The 21716-nt window shown below is 44.0% G+C and overlaps 1 protein-coding gene across 3 annotated transcripts in view; it reads left to right on the top strand.

The window, feature by feature from the left end:
• The window catches only part of LOC138266126 (serine dehydratase-like), an 80704-nt gene that overhangs the window by 9835 nt on the left and 49153 nt on the right, over nt 1-21716 (top strand). Inside the window, exon 1 of one of the 3 annotated variants that reach the window (XM_069214531.1) lies at nt 4596-4744. The exons of 1 other annotated variant lie outside the window; for it this stretch is intronic. The gene's annotated coding sequence lies outside the window, so the exon portion shown is untranslated. Of the gene's footprint in view, nt 1-4595; nt 4780-21716 lie in introns of those variants that run through there. One more of the 3 variants, XM_069214532.1, reaches the window with a different exon arrangement.

Genomic DNA, 21716 nt, shown 5'->3' with positions numbered 1-21716 from the left:
GAATCCACAAACCCTGGGCACCTTTGTTGGGAAAAAAGGACACAAATCAGTGTGTCAGCAGTAAACTGGCCCCTTACTAGAACCTCGATATCTGCTTCGAGCCCAGACTTCTGACTTTCGTTTGTGAGTGTAGTACATATTTCATTGTCTCTCTGCTAAGTCACATGATCGATACAGAGATAGAGAACTTCTCACTTGATGAACTGATTATTTGGGTTTGATACAAGGATCCACAGCATTCCAGCCCTGGTGATTTATGACTGAGGGATGCAGAGACTGTCGCTGCTTGGGCTGGCTGGTTGGCACTTGGATTTAGACCTGCCATCTCCATCACTGAATTCTTCCTGGTTTTGAGAAATAAATAGTTGCCCATTTCTACTGCAGGACTGACTGTGGGTTAGGTGAATAATCATAGGGCCTGATTACAACCTTAGCAGATTGGATACTATGCCACAAACGTGATGGATATTCTGACAGTCGTTTTACAAGTTCCATAGGATATAATGGAACTAGTAATACGGTGGATGGGATATCCGTCACGTTTGTGATGGAGTATCCCAACCGCCAAGGTCGTAATCAGGCCCATAGTGTGCAGAGGCTGCAGTCTCTAGGACTAGCTAGACTGAAGGAGTCTAAACCAGTTGTCTGTAAGTCTGTATGGATAGAGCATTAGGAACACTCCCAGGTGGATAAAGACCCCAATCTGTCACTGCTAGGCTGATCATCTCAGCTTGACATTTCCATGACAGGATGCTCAGGGGACAGACATATGTAAACTGAGCTTGTCATATCTAGGTCTGAATAGAATCAGGGTTTAAGGTGTGTGTGCGCAGCACCCGTTTCGACTGCTGGGTAATATTCAATTGGCCCAGAATACAGAACTTCTCCCCTCACGGAAGGGGTGCTATGGCGACTGATCTCAGGGAAGCACCACATGGTTAGGGCTGGATGATTTAGGTTATTGGCAAATAGATGCAGGGCAGTTCCCCTCTGGGGCATGAAGAGTTTGCATAGGATGACAGAGCCAGTTACCTAAGTGTACTATGAACTGAGCATGGTGAGGTATTAGGCAACCATTCTTTATCCTAAAGATTACAAATTATACACTCTACCTCCACATGGGAAAATTATACTGTATCTGTCATATTTCATGATTCATGGTTTCTCTGTAGCTAAGTTTATAGACGAAAGCTTTCTAAAACACCTCAAGATAGGAGATTTTATTAGGAGATTTTCATTTAGAGCATGGCTCATTTCTAATAATGGATCTTTTTTAGTGAACTTCCCAGACATAAGGCAATTAAATGCTAAAATAATGCAGATTCTCAAATCTTATATTAATAACAGAGTAGATAGATGTCAGAGGAAGTTAGGAAAGTTGTTATGTGTCGACAGGGGCGGCTCCTCCATTTGAGCGGAGAAGTGTCACCCTACCAAACAAAATGTCCCCAGAAGCCCCAGAGATGAAGCATAAAAGGGTAATAAAGTTAATGTATTACCATTTTATTTTTCATCCTCTTTCCTGAACCAAGCGTCAGGACTGGGCACGGTCTTCTGAGTGAAAGCAGCAGGGAGGAGGGTGGGTTGCCTGGGCACTTTATTTAAAGTGTGCATGTCCCTTTGGCCTTTCAACGGCCAACCAGACATGCACACTTTGAAACCTCTCTAACCCAGCTGTCTGAAGATAGCTGGGTTAGAGCAGGCACAGGCCTCCAGTGCCCTCGAGAGCACTGACAGAGGTTGCTCCCTCAAATCCTGGCACTTCTCTCATGCTTATTACCAGCATGAGGGCAGTGCCAGGATGTGTCAGGGAGTTGGCTCGGGTCTGCGCTCAACACCGGGTCTGCAGAGGAGGAGGATGTGAAGTGAGGAGGAGGACATGTAGTGCCTATAAGGTAAGTGTACTTTAATTATTTTATGCGCGGCATGCAGCGCAATAGTGTATGTTACCACCCCCACTTATTTGCCCGCCCCACCACTCTCCTTAGATGCTAGCCACCACTGTGTGTCAGGCCCAGTTTGTGGGGGGGGGGGGTGATAACCGGGAACAGGGTGAGCAGAGGCTACTACGTCAGAAGAGCACAGAACATAACGCCCAGTGTTAGTCTTTTCTAAGTAAAAGAAAGTATTTTAATTATGCAACATTTTTAAATAGTAAACATTCAAAAGTAGTTTAGTTACAAAGTTATATACTCATTATGGAATGTCATAACATGCAGATATTCCCATGGTACATGCTTTCCCCCTTCTTTTGTGTGACTCAGGCAAATAAAAACAGGCATGGACTACACACAGGTGCAGAACACTAATGATTATGCCAAAAGATTGGCCCATAAGTCTGTTCTACTGTGTTTTGGCCCAACACATCTGTGTCACCAAAGGTTAGCATTAGTAGCAATAGTTTCCCTGTGCACGTGTTCAAGCACAGACAGTGTGGGTCATTGTAATCAGTGTATTCATATTTGTGAGCTCCAGTCCTGGGGCGGGAAACAGACGGTCGTCTTGACTTGTTCCAGAACACATGCAGTTAGCAATGCTCTTAGCAGGGTTGTTGGCGGTTGCAGTGTTTGGGACAATCCAGACTGATGAAGGCATATGCTCTTCAGCAGTTGCAGCCTTACGGGCTGTTGCAGTAGCTTCCCTCTGATGGGCACCTCAGATGGCACCAGAAGTAGACCCTCAGGGTTGATGGTGGGAGCTCCAGGCCACATGGAGACAACCTGGTGATTTTTGATAACGTAGCTCACAGTGGGAGTTGCAATAGAAGAACAGGGGACTCTGCACACTTCGGTTCAGAACTGGCTTTACTTCCTCTCAACAGTCAGCTACTTCTGGTGCCCACATGCCCAGCAACATGGTCCACTTCTCTTCCTCTATAGCCCCTCCTTCTGCATGGCCAGGCATACTCCTCCCATCCCTAAGCAGACAGGCAGGCTTCTATGGGTGCAGGATGACCCCCAAGTTTCTGTAACAAGTTGCATACTGCAGCTGATATCTCCTCATCTCTGGGAGACGGACTGTCAGCAGGCACCAGCCCTGATCTCACACCAGTCCTCTGGGATTTCTGGGAAGCATTCTGTTCCTTGGTTATGAAGGATTTAGGACTGCAACAAGGAGCAGTGGTTCCAATCCTACTTTTATATATACATTTTATGGACAAAGGATGCGGATCCATTGTCTTAGACATCAGAACTGGTTTGCATTGGGTCTCTCACATGTAACTTCGAGGCTGCTCTCTAGCCACAACCTTTCTGCAAAGCGATGGTTCTCACAGCAAGTAGCAATGGACTGGTTCCAAAAAAGTGTATCCAATACACAGGCACAATGAGTTTGAGTTCTCTGCACTGGCTGTCATCAACTTCCTGAAGAAGTAATCAGAGAAGGAAAACAGGGCAGTCCCTGCTTAAAACGTCCTCACCTCGAACAGCAGAAACTACAGTCCCAGCCTTCCACCCTTCCTTGTACCAAATGGCATTGCTCCAGAAGAACTACTTTGTAGTTTTTGCTAACAATGTTCTCATTGAATTTATAAAGGTAGCCCTGCCTCCATCCTCCTAACTTCAGTGTCTGGATTTCCACTCTCCAGCCACATGGATGTAGGCAATAAACTTCGACTGTCTGGACAATCTGTACTCCTCAAGGACATAATACAGGTCCTGGATCTCGCAGGATTGGGCCTCTATTCACACAGAGGGGTAAGATTGATGCAATAGACAAAATAAACATCTGAGGTTACAAATTTCACATGCAGTCGAGCACTCAGGGAATGGGTACACCTCCTGTTTATCAGGCACGAGACATCCCTGCCCCAAAGGCATGTCTATTGTATTATCAGAGCTATATATCAAGAGTTAATTTTACCATAATTAATGCACGGTACATAGCTCAAAACTACTGCTCGGTATGCAGAGCTGAATGTACGATTAAATGTGCTGCAGTGATTCTAAAGATCCACCGTGGAATCAGGGAGACGTAGGATATGTACCTCTGATATTTACTTGAATTCCGAGGCTGGCATTGGATATAAAGCACTAGAATACCGGAGACACAACACGTCCCATTCCAGACCATGCACCAACATACAGACCATCAAACGTATTGGACACCTGCACAGACTACGAACACCTAATGCTCTCGTCCACCTCTGGGCCGCCAAGAACCTATTTAGGCGAAAAATTGTTCTGCCTCTCACTCGAATGCCTGCATTTCCTACGTGGCCATGTTAGGGGTAGCCCTCCTACGTAATGAGGGCAGAAATGACTGACTTCATGGAAAAGATGCACAACCTGCAATCATGCTAAAATTAAACAGAACAATATTCCGAAGTAAAAAATAAAATGTTCTTTTGCAAAATGCAAATCCGCAGTGACTCCCCTTCTGTGCGCAGCTTCTAACTCAAAACAGATAAACAGCTGGACATTTATAAAGATGGAGATTTAGAACTTTAAGAAAGGTTAATACTGAGGCTGGAAACAACTAAAGGTGATAGGGTTAAAGATTAATAATTGTTCACCGATTACGACACTGCGAGGGAGGTGGGAAGTCGGATTGCTGACTTGCAGATTTCTTATCAAGCCCTGCTAGCACAGAGAGCCTGCAGGCAGTAAAAATCTGGAGAGATGCCTGAACCAGGAAGGAGTATTACAGCGAGCCACGTTACTCCAAGCAGACGCTCGAGACCTACCGCCGAGTAGCAGGGGTGAATAATACCCGGAGAGGGAAGTGACGTCGTTACCTCGGAAAAGTGAGTGAAATAAATACCAGGGAGAGGGAAGTGAGGTAAGTAGGAGGTCCGAGAAGTCGGAATCTTCACAGTGGTGCTGGAACAATCTTCAGAGTGGGGGTGCTGAGGTCAATGTTACATGATTGAAGTCATAGGGATAGTAAACAATCCAACCGTCAAAGAACTGGTCTAGTAAATAAGACAAGTTTCATTCAGTAGGAGAGTGGTGTGGGTGTAATGTGTGGCGCATTTCCACACATCTCCCAAAAAAGTGTCTTGATTTTGATCGTTGTTTCCATCACACTAAAGAATTGCAGATAAATAAATAAAAATAGTAATATGCTTCATTAGTGCTTACCCAACTGCTGATACATTTTGAAACATTTGCACATTTATTTTCCAAGGTTTTAAATGTATGTTTGAAAAAAAAACAGATATACTTTCCTTTGACACCTCATGTGCCCCAGCAAGATTGTAGTCAGCTCACTTTACAAAACTTTTCGGTCAGCGAAAGAGAAGTAAATACCAGTCACCATGTTAAAAGAATAAGCAGCAATTTGTCAGAAGACATATCTGGCATTTGACCCCTGTCTTTGAAAGTACAGCAAATGTGACAAGGTAGAATAAAGTTTGAAAGCATCTTTACTGCTCATTTACCTTCTGAACACTAGCATGGTTATTTTGGGGGTGCCACAGAACTCCTAATACCTCTACTTTTAGCACCTATGCATCCTGGAAATGTACTTGACAGAGCACCCTTTATAGTTTAAAACAAGGGCTTGTTTGCTCTAACTCTGGTCAGGGTTGGACATTTTTGGGGCAGCGATAATTCACAAGTTCTCTCTATTTTCAAACTTGTGTACATCGTCTGAGGCAGAAATTGACTGCATCCTGAAACCTTATCTCCCTGAAACCAGAAAGTCTCCTTAACCTGAGAGCAAACTCTGAATTCTAATTTGTCTTGCACAAAGATGCATTTGGTATGGAGGTGGGTGAGCCAACACATTAACAATGGCCTGGCTTGCCTCTTAGAGCCAGCACACAAACTGAGCCCTGAAAATGTTGCTAAATAAATCATAAAAAAAAAATCAAATACAATATGATAACGACGTTTCAAAATTCAAAAAAGGCGTATTTCTTTAACATGTAAAAGCTTTGTCATTAATATATCCCATTATAGCACTGCACTGAGAAGTACATGTTAAAAGTTGCAAGCATGAATTATTAGTTAACAAACAGGCAAGAGAGTTGTCATGTAAACCCTGTATGTGGCCCAGATTATATTAGAGCATCAGTATTGTCTATTAAATCAAACATAATGTTTTTGTACAACTGGTATTCTGAACTCGCATACTTGAAACTGCATATATACGCAATAATGAAGAAAAAGGAGTTTTGGTGAAATAAAATATTTGCCTAAGATCACCCAGATTAAGCTGGGAGACACAATTATTCCATGTTTTTGTATAAATGAGCCACTAAATGGGTACCTATTTGTATTTCCTTGGTTAATGCTTTGTTTTTACCTCTTTGTGCATTTTCTGCAGTTTTTATATAGCGCAAACTTGACCTGCAGTGCTTTACATGAGCACCAGTTACATTATACAAGGTCATATTCATTTTTATGGGCAAGCGGTGATTAAGTGATTTGCCCAGAATTATAGGATGTTGAGCCAATAACAGAACGCAAACCTGGTTCCCCCACTAACAAAGTCGGCAGCACTAGCTATAATGATGCATCCTGCCTAGAGGGAGGGTAGCAGACAAAAGTCACATGAAAGCTTAGCTCGTTTAGGGCTTGAGGTTCCAACAGGACCTCGAGTAGAGCCAGATTTCAGTCTCAAGCCTGGCTTGAGCTTTTAGTAGCTCACCCACCTCTAATTTCATGGTACATATAGCAACCACAGTGGCACAGTTAGTTGCACATGCAGTTGCCATAGGACCAGTTGATGACATTCTAAGGGACAACGGAAACAGTTGATGCATTTTATTAGTAAATCAAGAACTGAATGTGCTCATAGGCTCGGAGTTATGGTATTTGTAGTCACACAGACTATAGATACAATTAGTGTTTTTACAGGTGACATAAAACAGTTAGAGGTGCTCGAATATACTGCAAGGTCAAATGGGATGCTATAGGCACAACAAGGTAATTGATGCAAGAAGAGTGCCTTGTGAGTTCATTTTTTTCAGGTTTTTATAGCATAATCTTGGCCTAAAATAATTTTTGCAAAGAGAGGCAGATTACATTACTTGTTTTTTTAGGGTCAAGCGCGCTCTGTGGGCTTTTAACCACTCCCATGTCATGCCCATCAGTTTCGTTGGTTCGTGGGCTTGCCTTTTAAAAATCACTTGAATTCATTTGTGAAAGGCATGCATACGTCATGCCTTTTCTGGTGTTTAGCCCTCATCGAGTGCACCGGTAAAGTACTGAAAACATACAAGGCTCCATGTTTTCCGCATGGCTTCTGGACTACTTTTTCTTTTTATCTCTTAGGCAGGGCAATCTCGCTGGGCAGTAGTCAAGAGCTTTGCATGACATCGACCCTGTTATATGACTGCTGATACATTTGACTGCGAGTAAACTTCTGTTTCCTTTTGTGTATTCCTTCATGCTCAGGGCCTTTAAATCGGCTCACTTATGTAAAACTGTATTACGTTTCATTTTCAATTTATGTGTCAATAAAAGTCCGGTTGGGACTTTACAACGCTAATGGCTCTAAGTCGAGCAAATGTGAGACCCATTGCACTGCAAATGCTTCTTTTAAAAGGGGAGAAAAAAGAGCCTATTCACAAAGGTAAACATACACGCAAGTAAATCTACATGTCTAAGATTACTCTTACACTTTTGAGTAACTTTGCTATTTTGGGCTATTCACAATTTCCGAGTATACAGTTACTCAACAGTGCACGCTTACATGTCTCCACCTCCTAAAACCAAGGGTGTGGCTTCCATTGGTGCAGTACATGCAGTATCACCAGGGCCCAGAGGCCTTCACAGCCCACTGAACTTTGTTTATTGCTGTATTTTATAATTCACACAGCAGCTAGGGGACAATTTTCCTTCTTTGCACTAGTGCCCATGACACACCCAATTTATGAGTGGAAAGTTACTACAGCTGAAAAATGAACAGTACTAATATGTCCAGCACCACAGATGGCCAGCCACTGATATTGCAACACCCTTCCACAGAAGGAGTACATTTACTACTGTTCTGTGTCCTTTTAGGCAGTAGTAATTTTATAAGTGCAATTTGTGAATAGGAATGGGCTTACTCTTTTGTAGGTGGGTGCGCGCTCCACCGTAAATCCCTTCCTAACTTTCCCTTGACATCCTCCTCATTCTGCCCCAGCCCCTCTCCTTTAGCAGTAAGTATTCCCCATTTTCCAGCTACCCCTCCTTGTCCTACCCACATTTTACTAGTAAAACATATACTTACAAGTGCAGAAACTCTTCAGTCAGGGCAAAGATCTCGGCTTAGAAAAACATAGGCGAGAGGGGACAGAACCTCTGCACATAGGTTTGTGAATAGCATTTTGTGGTATGTTAGTAGTACTGTTTTAGTACTAATAAACGTACTATAAAATGCAGTTTGTGAAAAGAACCCTAAAGGTTTGCCCAGAATCACAGCATGTTGCGTTGAGGACAGGACTTAAGTCTGATTCCCTATTACAAAGTCGGCAGCTCCTGCAGCTAGACGACACCTCTCACACATTTCCCATCAAGAAATGTGGTGCAGTGGATGGTGCCAGTTTGTACATAGTTTGACCAATCAATCTTAATTTGTGTGAACGTTTTTTTAGGTCAAAATACAACCTGCATAATCCAGCTGTATATTAATTGCACATTATATGAAAACCAGAGCAAGAGTTCACCCCACTGTGTGATACAATCTGTGGTGTTTCTATGAATTGAAGGGCCTCGGGTGCACAGTCATACACAAGAGAATGTTTAGTACAGGTTGGAAGAAGGTATAAGATGCGCTGATGATACAAACTGTGGGACCGAGACAAGTAGTTCACAAATCTACATGTAAGTCTGTTTTCTGTGAACGGTGAATAATAAAAATATCAAGTGTGTCAAAATTTTGCAAATCTGCTTAAGTGCCAGCAATGTATGAAGTTAATTTAAAAAAAACAGGACTCAAGTGAAAACATGTTGAAATATCAGTTAGGTGTGCAGTTGTTCTATATATTTTAAATGCAGTTGCCATTATCTGAATGCCTACTCTGTCAGCCATCGTCCTGAAGTTAAAACTGTCCCCAGTACTGGTAACTCGGGAGGGGTGAATATGGGCCTAATCCCCACTCCCCACGAACTTGTAATGAGCCTTCGTACTTTTGTGTTAGTATGATTTTAGTTTTCATAAGAGTCATACCCAATAAAATAGCACACTCACCGGTAACGTCCAGCCCTGTAGTACTAAAACATGGGTAAAACCATTGACAGGCAGTATTCTCTTTGCTCCTATTCTGAATTGCTAGAGCCTTGTTCCCTCCACTGCCAGTCAGTATCTTTACTGGCACCCAAATTTTATTTAGCGCCATTGCCATGCACTTTTCGCATTGCACGAGTATGCAAAGAACCATTGCCAGCCAATATTAGCATTGCCTTCAGTATGCAAAGAACCATTGCCAGCCAATATTAGCATTGCCCTCAGTTTGCAAGGAACCATTGCCAGCCAATATTAGCATTGCCCTCAGTATGCAAGGAACCATTGCGATTCATTACATTATTGCTTCTGGTTGGCAAAGTGCTATTGCCACCCCTAGGCCCTTTTTCTATATGAAAACAAAATCATTAATAGTCCGTATTCTTGTTGCTTAATATTCAAAGCTCTATAGCAAACAGCCACATTAACCCTGCAAATCACTGGTGCCAAGCCAGCATTCTTTGTCCCAGTACGAAAAGCACTAGTTAAAGTGAATATACTCACTGCCTCTCTCTATCAGCAACAATGCACCACCGCAGTGTCAATTGCCCAGGTAAACAAATCATCACTGACAGCCAGTATCCTCAGTGCCTCGGTTTATAAAGCGCCTTTGCCTGGCATTATCCTCAATGTTTTTAGTATGCAAAGCATTATTGCCATACTGTTTCCACATCATCCTCTGTTACCATGCAGTTTCCACATGGCTCTCCCTCATGCTAGATTTACATGGCATGCTGGTGGCAATACACACATTTAATGCAACTGCATCAGTTGATCCGAGCCAACCTCTAGGACCTACAGATATAGAGTTGGGTGCCAGGAGGCTGGGCTCACTAGTTCTGTGAGCAAGCTACATGCCAAGAAACATCTAGTGAATGGAAGCGCACGTCCTACTCCTTACTGGGCTGCTAACCTGAGATGCATGGTTGAGGGTGCACAAGAGTGAAGGCTGTGGCTTCAACGTCGCACATCCTGGCATCAACGTGTGGTGTACAATCAGCAGCATTTCAAGAGCAGCTTGTTAGTCTAGCCAGCACTTAATTTGTAAAAGGATAAGTGCCGGGCCCAACGTTTTGCTCAGAAGCCTGTGGTTGGTCCTGGTTGGTCCTATTGAAGGTTGGGGTGCTGAATACCAAAGCTGCACCGGGCCGGACAAAGCTTTTTATTCTACCAGGCACATCCTAGGTGGCCTGGAGTCCTTGGAGGCCATCTTGAAAGCCCAGTGCCTCTCCTGTTCTTCTGTTACTTCCCCCAAATTAATTTCATAAGGCATAGCGAGGATTCAATGGAGGAAAAAAGAGAGAGAGAGATGAAGAGGGGAGACAGAGAGTGATCAGAGAAGCAGAAGAGAGAATGAGAGAATAGATGGGTGGAAAGAGAGGGAGAGCGCAAGAAGACAACTTGAGCACAACTGGTTTGAGCATATTTGCCAGGGCTGCTTATGATTTCCTGCTCCAGCCCTGAGGCTGTGTAGTCTTGATTCCACCTCATGCACCTGTCTGAATGTTGTTTTTCATCCTTACTTTCTCACTTTGCCAATGTATTTTCAATCTTTCTCTTCTGCCTGCATTCATTCTTTTGTGTGCTTCTCTCTCTTGTTCTCGATCAAAGTCTGTTGAGGAATAAGAGCTATTCCCCAAAAATGAGTACAGGTTAGCCTCACCTGCAACTAACGGCTTCAATTAAATACTTATTCTAGCTCACCTTGCCTGATAAGAGGCAAATTGTGAAACATTACTGAAAGACTGCACCACCAGGAACAGGAACCACAAGTGACACTTGCTATGTATGACAATGTGGCTGCTCTTTCCAGGGCTCCCGCTGCTGAGGAGCAGGCCGTGTTGGCAGCTGTAGTCCCCATTGAAAGCTCTGGTGCTCCAGGTGGCCAGTCCTCTAGTTTCTGAACCATTACATCAATAAGCATTGGCAAAACCAATGGGTCTGCCTATTTGGGAGCTATTGGCTTTGCCAATGTGTTTAGCCATGTTGTACACCTGTGTGGCTGCTGCTCAGCATGGCTAAAAGTGTGCGGTGTAGAAAGAGTGGTGTTGAGTGGAGTGTCATAGACTGGAGTGGCATAGAGTGGGCTGTTGTGTCTTGAAGTGGCGTAGAGTGTCATGGAGTGGCATAGAGTGTCGTGGAGTGTCTTAGAGTGGCGTAGAATGGAGTGGCATAGAGTGTTGTAGTGTAGAGTAGAGTGGTGTAGGGTGAAGTAGCGTAGAGTGGAGAGGTGTAGAGTGTCATAGAGTGAAGTAGTGTTGTGTAGTGGGGTGGAGTGGAGTGCTGGGGAGAGGGGTAGAGTGGCTTGGAGGGTGTAGAATAGAGTGGAAGGATGTAGAGTGGTGGGACATAGAGTGGAGAGGCGTAGAGTGGTGTAGAGTGACATACAGTAGAGTCACATAGAGTAAAGTGTCAAAGAGTAGAGTACAGTGTCGTAGAGTGGAGTGGCACAGGGTGGAGTGGCGTAGAGTGGAGTAGAGTGTCATTGAGTGGAGTAGCATGGAGTGGAGTAGAGTGTCATGGAGTGGCATAGAGCAGAGTAAAATGTTGTAGAGTAGAGTAGATTGAATAGAGTAGAGTGGAGTGGCATAGAGTAAAGTGGTATGGAGTGGTATAGAGGAAGTTGTATAGATTGGAGTAGAGTGTTGTAGAGCAGATTGGCATGGAGTGGAGTAAATTGTCATAGAGTGGAGTGGCATAGAGTGGATGGAGTGTCATTAAGTGGAGTGTTGTGGAGAGTGGTAAAGTAGAGTGGAGTGGCATAGAGTGTAGTAGAGTGTAGTAGAGTGGAGTGGCATAAAATGGAGCAGAGTGTCGTAGAGTGGAGTGGCATAGAGTGTTGTAGAGTAGAGTAGAGTGGAATGGCATATAGTGGCATGGCATAGAGTGGAGTAACATAGAGTAGCGTGGAGTGGGGTACAGTGGAGTGGCATAGAGTGTACTAGATTGTTGGAGAGTGGAGTGGCATAGAGTTGAGTAGAGTGTCTTAGAATGCGGTAGCAATTAGTTTTGTGGAGTGGTGTAGAGTGTTGTAGAGAGGCAAAGAGTAGATTAGAGTAGAGTGGAGTGTAATGGAGTGGGGTAGAGTTGAGTGTTTTGGAGTGGTGCAGAGTGGCATGGAGGGAGTAGAGTGGAGTAGAGTTGAAGGGCTTAGCCTGGAGGGGCCTAGAGTTCCTACAGTATAGTGGTATAGAGTGGATTAGAGTGTCCTGCAGTTGCATAGACTGTCAAAGAGGAGTGTAGAGTGAGTAGAGTGTAGTAGAGTAGAGTTAATTGGCATAGTGTGTTGTGGAGGGAGTAGAGTGTCGTAGAGTGGAGGGGCATAGAGTGGAGGAGCATAGAGTGGAGTACAGTGTCATGGAATGGCATAGAGTGTGGTAGAGTAGAGTGGGGTAGAGTCATAGAGAAAATTGGAGTAGAGTTGAGTGGCATAGAGTGTAGTGGAGTGTTATAGAGTGAAGTGCCGTTGAGTTGCATTGAGTGTCGTAGAGTGGAGTGTCATAGAGTAGAATGGAGTGGCATGGAGTGGAGTATACTATTGTAGAGTAGAGTGACGTAAAGTGGAGTATTTTATTGAAGAGTGGAGTGGCATTTTCTTGAACGGAGATCAGCTTACCTGAAAACTATAACTTCCTTACTCCTCCCTCTTACCTTTTTGTGAACTTGCCTAATTTACCTCACGTATTTTCCTGCTCCCTCCTCTGACTGAAAATCCCTTATAAAAACCTGGAATCTGCCTGTTTCCACTATTTTACCTCTTTTCCTTCTACTTCCTTTGACTGGCGTCTGCTTTTCCCCCTCCCCACCTTCCTGATTGTTCCCATGGTTTGTTGCTCAGATGTACCTGTAAAATGATGATATGTAATTATTTATGTCAAAACAACTTTACATTTCACATCTAAATTGAATACTTCTAATACTTTGTATGGAAACGATTTTTTGCAATATTCACGTTCATTTGCACTTTAATGACTCATTTTAATCTTCACTGCTCTGACACACTTTAGACCTAATTTACAAAGATTTTGCACCGCCTTAGCATAATTTATTTTACGCTAAGGTGGCACAAAACAGTCCCCCACCCCACGCCATATTTACAAATTGGCGCAATGTCACTATTGTGCTAGTTTGTAAAGTCTTGCGCCACATTATACCTGCGCCAGGTATAATGTATGCAAGGCAGGCCTTTCCTCGTTAAAAGCCTCGCAGAAATGGCGCAGTGAAATCTACAAGATTTTACTGTGCCATACTGCACCAGCATAGCGTAATTGTTTTAACGCCTGCTCAGGGCAGGTGTTAAAGGTGATTCTGTGCTGATGTTTATGGGGCCACCTTAACATTCTAGATTCACGTGAAAATGTTGACGCTAGTCCAGCAATGTTAAGGTTTGCACGACAACAGCATCAGAATTTCTGATGCTGTTATGGACACTGTGCACCATGGAGCACTGTATTGTAAATACAGCACTCCTGTGGCGTCATTAAGGGGGCACAGGGCGGCACAAGAAAACTAGTGCATCGATCACAATGCACAAGTTTCTTGTAAATGAGCCCCTTTGTGTATGGCTCACGGTTTCTGAAACTGTTCAAGTAAATTATTTCCACATTGCAGCCCCAGATGCAATTGAAGTCCTCACCAGTGCCACTTATCTGCACCCCTCCAGCCTGAACAAGATCCCGGAAACTGAACTAACCCAAACTACAACCCAATAGAAAACAAAATGACACAGACATGGCATTTCGAGCAGCTCACACAGGATGTAAAGAGTCTTCTAAACGAGGGCAGTTAGGGCTATTTCCAGACCTTACACCAAGTTAATCGTGACAAGGCTGATTTATGGATTTCATCAGCCGGAACCCGAAACACCAAAGCTCGGTGAAATTGGAATTGGGTGATTCGAGTTTTAGGTGCTTCAGTTCAGCAAGGGCAATAGCAGAGCCCCGGTGTGAGTTTCATCAAGCCGAGAGCACAAGGGAGTGGCTCGGTGGAGAGCTTCCTGAGGCCCCCACCGTTCAAATGAGGTCCCATTCAGCTCAAGGCCAATGAGTACCTGTGAGATACAGGAGAGTTAGGGGCTCCTCCTCACTTTCTGCAGGAAGGCCCCATCCTTTTGCATTGCGCCACTGCAGATGAAGGGTAACAGCCTAGCCACAGCGAGACACGTTTAGGGCACAGATGCCTTCCTGAGCAAGGAAAGACTTAGGTAGAAAACTCTTGCTCGAAAATTGATCCTTCCTTTAGGAAGCTGTAAGCATAATCTGTACCCCTAAAACATTACATAGGTTTATCCATTGCTGTTTCTGATTTAAATTCAATAAGTTGGTTTCTGTGCACATCAGTAGACAACATCTATGCCATAAAAAGGTTCATGTCACTATTTACATTTATGTGCCTCTTAACTCACACTCTTTTGGTGTAAAGGTACATCACACTGTTGCCACTATGGATAAATTCGCGCTACATCAACGCCTGTTAGCAAATAACCTATCAAAACACCGGCCTCAACACCCCGAGGAATGGTATGAAACAGCTGACAGTAAATTGCTAGACAATGTTAATCAATATGCATAACTAACAACTGTTCAATACGATGTGAACCAAGAGAAACGATGTTACATATCTAACATAACTATAAAGTAAATGCTGTATTTTAACTATGCCATACATGCCACAATTTCAGTAAAAAGTAAAGAGAGTTTTTTTATAGATATGAAGTAGATCACTTTAATTCTCAGCAAACTGTTGTGCAAAAAGTGCTTGAGCGTCTTGCGCTAAAATGGTGTTAGAATAAAAAAGTAACTAAACTTGTATCTATGGGAATGAGGCACACCAACAATCGAAGACCAAAAAAGGTTTGTTATTTGATCTTGTGAACCCTGCCTAGACCAGGTGCCAGCTGCAGCCCCAGCTGAGGCTAAACTTGAAGATGGAAGAATGGAATTTGTTTTGTGAGGCTGTAAGTGTTTCCAATGACACCAGATGAACTCTACCCTAGTTCCTCAGGCTCATGCTTCCCCTTTCAGAGAGGGTCAAAGGCCGCGTTGCTCTTCAGAGGCGTCCCTCCACCCCCTACTGCCATTGTAATATACCAGCTGGGAGGCTACAGAAGCAGATGTTCTCTTTAGTCTTTGTGACTGTGAGAAGTAATTTTTTGGGGAGTGCACGTGAGATAATTTTAGGATGTGAAGTGTGTTATTTGTAAGAGGTGGGTTGAGAGCAAAAAACTTGTATCTGAACCAACTCTCTCTGGTGTGAGCCCCTACTATTGTGCGATTCAGTTCTACACAGGAAGGAGGCAGGGTAGCCAGCACGTGAACACTTTCTGCCCTTGGCCTCTCCTCTAACACTGATGCAGTCAGTGTGTGGGTGTGGAGGGGGTGTTAGGGAGGTAGGGGCGTGGTAAATGGTCAACTAATAGGGCTAACTGGTCTACCGATTGAGACAGGACTAACACTTCAGAAATGGGCCTGAGCTATCCCTAACCCCAATACAAGTAAATTGTGATAAATTGTGCATTATAAACATATTGGTCAACAACAAATATGTTCAAGTGGATTTGACAATGTTTGTATGTTATTGACAGAGAATAAAAAAGGGGAATGAGTGATTTGACAACTAAAACACACCTTCCATAGGCATCAATACAAAATACTTTAAAATCCGTTTTTTGCAACACTATTCCAAGACGATGACTCTTTTTGCCAACTCTCAAAAAAATCCTTCTGTGAAATGTCAGCGAGCCCAAAGAATATTTTTAATTCACTATTCAGACACATGCTCCTCCCTGACTGCTAACCAAATGTATGAATTAAGTCTGCTTTTCGAGAAGCTAAACCATTCTCATTTTTGAGGCAGCACATCTATGCAGGTCTCAGAAAATTGAGCTTAGCGAGCGGGTTAACACACTTGATTTCGGGGTGTGTGACTGGCAACTCACAGGTTTGATTCCTGATGCATCTTCTATTTCTCCTGAGATTGAATGCTTCAGTACCAATACTTTGGAAATATCACTGCCCATTAATTACTCCACCAGAAATCTGTGCTTCCCTAACTCATAACAAAATAGTTGTTCTTAGCACTGCACATTGAGCAGGTCTTATATGTGATAACTAGATTCATGCGTGAAGCGCACAGGCCTAAAGCACTGCAAAAAAGATAGTTGCTTTGAAATAACATTGCAACAAATGGCATTCTAGCACACAAAGTATACAAGTATTCTTTTAAACTTAACAAAACATAGAATGTGCAGATGATAGGCAATATCCTCCAAATAAGTCACTCTACCAGAAACAATAAGTGTGCTTTTTAATAGCATATGTTATAACAACAAAAGCATGCTTTCAGTTCTGTTCTAAATCCCCCAGAACATAAAGGAGCCGATTATAACTTCGGCGGATGGAAAAGGCCGTCTGCCAAAATGCTGAAGGTCAGGTTCCATATGCGGCCGCCTTCCCATGGGCCCCATTAACATTAAACGGTGTTTCCGCCAACTGGCCCAGCAGGAAACAGCTTACAACATTGATGCTGGCTCATAATAGAGCCGGCAAGAATGCTGTAGTGCGTAGGATGCACCAGCACCCGTCGCGATGTTCACTGTCTGCAAAGAAGACAGTGAACATCACAATGGGGCCCCCATGGGACCCCCCCGCACCCGTCTCAGCCAGCAGTTACATGGTGGTGCTACCACCATGTACCTGCTGGGGGAGAAGGGGGCTGGATTCCCCAGGGTGGCGCTGCTTGCAGCACAGTCCTGAGGTATTAGGACCGCGAGCACCGCCAGTCCTCCTATGGAGGAAAACTGGCAGTGCTGGCGGCCCGACCGTGGTGCTACCGCCACGGTCGTAATGTGAGAGTCGGACCGGAACATTGGCGGCGGTCCGACCGCCACCGCGACCATGGCTATCTTTAGAAGGCCAGAGTCATAATGAAGCCCAAAATGTGAAATCCACTAAAATGTCAATTTTGTTTTTAAATCCTGCTTTGGTAGTGTGCAGAATAAAATGCGACAATTTTAATGAATTTCTCTAAAATGTCTTTGAGAAAAATGACCATGTTCTCTATAATAGTTATTCCTGAATGTCTACAGTAATTACAACAACTGTGCTGCCTTGGGAAGGTAAAGGGACAACCTTGAAAGGAGCACAAGAGGTACGTCAGGCAAACAACAGTTTCCAGTTTATCATTGTAAGCCTGGGACAAGTACTGCACAAGGTAGTGTGCAATTGTGCAATGTCTTTACATTGGTAACCTATTATAGACAGTATCTGAGTTTTGCTGCTTTTGACAGAACCATGCTGATTTTGACAGCAGAAAAAGGTTTCACAAGCATTTGGATGTCAGACTACACAAATTTGAAGAGGCAGGGCTCAATAATGCAATGCTTACACAAAGGCAGTGCCGGTGTACAGCTTCTACATACTCACTATACCAGAGAAGAAGCCCATAAGACATACATTAACAGTTTCTGCATCTGTCTTACAGTGTGCTCTGAGAAACTGAATATAGATGTGTTTGCTTCAGGCAGAAGGGATATGACCCAGATTAGGCATAAGATATATGTTCAAGCTTCACATAGCTAAGTCAGGCACCAGACACCTGAGCTATATCTCCAGTGATAATGCTCCAACAACAAATAACAAGGGGCACAAACCATAATTTTGGCTTGATTTCTTCTACAATTGCCACCAATTTCGAGTTTAGTCCCTGATGGCACTAACTAAATATATTGAAATACTATATATGCTAGATATGAGCTGAGTTGAGTTATTACTTATAAAGTGCACTGAACAGCCTACACCATCTGGGCTCTGAACTGACTAACAACACCAGAAAAGATATGAAGATAGTCAGTAAAATAGGTTAATTTTAAGAGCCTTCCTAAACATAGAATGGATCTTTATCATGGGAAGGCCAAGAGTGAATGAATTCCAAATAGAGGAAGCAAAAAACAGGAAAGGAAGACCACCCCCATAAGCCCTCGCTATGCTGAGCCTTTCCAAAGCAGGGAATTGATTGCACAAGGTAAGAGACAAAACGGAGGGATTGCTTAGACTCTGAAGCAATCACCTAAGCAACATGGGTCTCGTTTCAGAAGAGACTTCAAGGGTAAATTAGACTTCTGTGTAAATGATCCTTCTAGAAACTGCAACCAGCACAGTTTACAACAAAGCTTTCAGCTTTTCGGAAGTCCTGGCATTTCACAACGCCATATTGTGACATCTTAGAGTTTAGTGTGGCCCATTTAGTAAGCACTGTCATAGTTCAATCTGGAAATGATGGTAGCATTAACAGCACATGCTTTAAAGTGGCACGAGAAAGAAAGAAGGTTTTTCTTCAAGATTCTGATTTGACGGTAACAGGATGACACAGCTGCAACAGCCGAAAGAGGCATGTGGAAATGCCATCATTGTAATCGTGTCTGAAGTCATGCAGTACAGCCACAGAGGCAGTCTCAGTGCCTAAACCAGGTCAAACTCTTCTGGTGAAGCCTGCTCTGGCTCTGTTGGTTTAAACCTCTGACCTGGTGGCCCATCTGCCAAGTCCCAATGATGGTTGTCCCGCCCTATTTAAGACTCGGCTACCATCACTCATTTACAGGGAAAATGAGAATAGCCCTCACACATAAATCCAGCCAAGTTAAACCTATGGAATGTGTAATTATCATCTGAAACTGATTTTTCCGGTCTATAATAATGCTTCATATACATTACACATGTACTACCTGCCCTGGGCAGGTGGTAAATGTGTGAGGGGACCACTGAGTGGGATGAAGAGTGCAGCAGACTGAGCTAAGAAACACGCCGGTTTGGGGGGGTGGTAGTTTGAAGCTCTTTTAACCCAATGAGCTTTGTGTGCCTGCCGCAGTGCATTTTGGGTCAAATGTCCAACCAGACCCAAACTTTTCTATAAAGATGATGGATCAGGTGGGGCTACATTTCACAAATGAAACTTCACATGAGTACTAGAAAAAAAAGTGCTAGGGCTATTTTGTTCTGTAGGTGATCCCATCACTCAAGGGCCTGACGTTTTAAGGCCATTTCCTGGAATCTCGGGCACTCTGCCAAAGTGCTATAATAAACACTGGTGTACACTGATGTGTAACTCAATAGGTAAGAGTGGTCTCCGTGCGAATGCTATTATAGCATCTAGTAGATGTGAAAATCTTGGAGATAAACAACAAAGCATGACTGTTGAAACCAAATTATTTTATTTCAGACGTTTCAACGTAACTCTTAACGATGACTTCATATCAGAGCAAAAGAGCGACAACGGGCTTCTGTTAGAACTAGAAATCTATATCTTCGGACAGAGAAGGTAAAGTAGTTGCCGTAAGCTGTCTAGCTATGATGTGGGCTCATTTCTTGATGAGACGAGGGCATAGTGACTTCCAGTAGTACAGAAGCTTGTAAAGGCATGAGGTCCAGAAAGCATCAGAGAAATACCTATTCAGGAGACTGGAAGTAAGAAACAGGAAAGATCAATTAAAGGGGAGATTACATAGTAGGAAAAGACAAGGAGAGAGAGAGGAGGACAGTAGGGGGAGAGGGAAGGGAAACTTGCAGCAGCATCAATCAGGGGCAGCTGCCATCAACCATGGGTGGCGGGGCGGAGGGAAGGGGAATGTGTGAGTGTGTGTGGGGGGAATAAAAACAAGCATTTACAATGCATCGGGTCTCGCGTTTGCTCATGTTAGAGCTGATCGCGTTGTAAACTCCTAACCCGACTTTTCACCTATCGGGCAAAAGTGCATTTATGTACATAGCCAGAAAAAGTTAAATCAAGTATGTAAAGCGCTTGACTTCTGCCAAGCGAAATCGGGCTCGTAAATTAGAGAAAAAAAAGTCCACGAGCCCGATGGAAAACAGCGAGTCTCGCATGTTTTCTGTACTTGGTCGCTGCGCTGGAGGAGGGCTAGCCACCGGAAAAGGCATGACATATGCGTGCCTTCGACTAGTGAAAGCAAGCAGATTTTATTAGGGAAGCCCACCAACCAATAAAAAACACTGACGTGAAGTTGACAGGGCTCCGAGCCCTTTTCTAAATACAAAAGAGTCTCGCTGCGAAACGCATGCGTGAGCGCATGCAACCCAGACTCGACCCTAATAAAAATAATTAATTTAAAAAAACAACTTTCCTTTCAGACGCACCCGCTGCCGGCCGCCTCTGTGATGCTCTGCTCTTCCTGGCTCCGAGGCAGAAAACACAGACTCCAATCCAGACGCTGCTGTCATGCTGAAGCAAGCATGAGAGCAGCATCTGGATTGGCCTGAGCGGCCTGGTTTGACGCTCGGTCAGGCACAGGGAGCCTGTGCAATTTCTCCAACCCGGCTGTGTTACACAGCTGGGTTGGAGAAATGTAAGAGCACATGTCAGCTTCGCCAGCCTGAGATTGCCTGCCAAACTGACATGCACACTTACAAGTGCCCACAACTCCTCCTACCTGCCATGCCCCACCCTAAACTCCTATGGCTCAGTCAGGCAATGACAAATTTGTCACAGCCTGACTGAGCAGGGGGAAACTCCCTTCTGCTATTGAGGAGGAGCCCCCTTGGCATCAGTATAACCAATGAACCAGTCATGACCAACCAAGTCCTTTGTAACCAGCGTTCTGGTGATCAAAGACTAGGTTGATCATGACTGGCTCGTTGGTTATGATTGTAAGAGGTTGGTAGACTGGCCCGGATAACAGGCAGTCCAGGAGGGCATGGCTTCAAGAGGGTTTGTGTGTTTGCATTGAAGAGGTAATCTGTCTCACAGTTTTATCTCCACTAATTTTTATTGTTAAATGGTAAACTGGATTGCCCTCATTACACGTTGCCTTTCATGATTAGCTTAGGATCTGATCATTCCCAGCCACAAGGCAAGATCTGGAGGCTTGTGAGGAGGTGTGTGTGCTGCTGGCAGCTGCTGTGCCCTGGTCCTGCTCACCCTCATACTGCAACATGGGGGGGGGGGGGTGCAAAATAAGCAACCTCCCAGCTGAAGTTATAGAAATTCTGTCCTCTGCCATCCCCGGCCTTTGTAACACACTTCCCCCGCAGGCCGAGAAGAAATCCCCCACAACATTTGCCTATTGCTCCAAGTGGGTGTAAAACGTGTGCAGATCTGGGATGCTATTTCCTCTGGAAGGGGAAAACATGCAGAATTGGATTTAGTAATCCTTGGCCCACGTGCTATTTCCCATTCCAGGAGTGGTAATTTAGAATCCCTGTTAACTCAAGAGGTCATACCGGCCACAATTGTTAATTCCAGCCCTGATATATCTCCGAGGAGTTGACAGGGAACTCCTAATGAAAGCCCATGTATGTGCGAGTTACACCTGTGTGGATAGCAATCCCAGGATCAACAATATGGTGTGACAGTCCTTGAGCATCTTTCCAGTTGCACAAAAACTTACTTGCAGTAGACCCTTGATTTTAAGTGTTTTTCTGGAGGTACTAAAACACCAAACCAGGTCCAAGCTGTGTTTTAATATGCTGGGCAGATACACTTTTAGTTCTATTTCTTCCCTTTTCAAGAAACGTTTCACCTTGCTGCAATCAAACATTATTTGGATCCAA

The sequence above is a fragment of the Pleurodeles waltl genome, chromosome 11 (assembly GCF_031143425.1).
Source record: "Pleurodeles waltl isolate 20211129_DDA chromosome 11, aPleWal1.hap1.20221129, whole genome shotgun sequence".
NCBI lineage: Eukaryota > Metazoa > Chordata > Amphibia > Caudata > Salamandridae > Pleurodeles > Pleurodeles waltl.
Note: the sequence above shows the minus strand (reverse complement) of the source record. Positions and strands in the feature narration are given on the sequence as shown.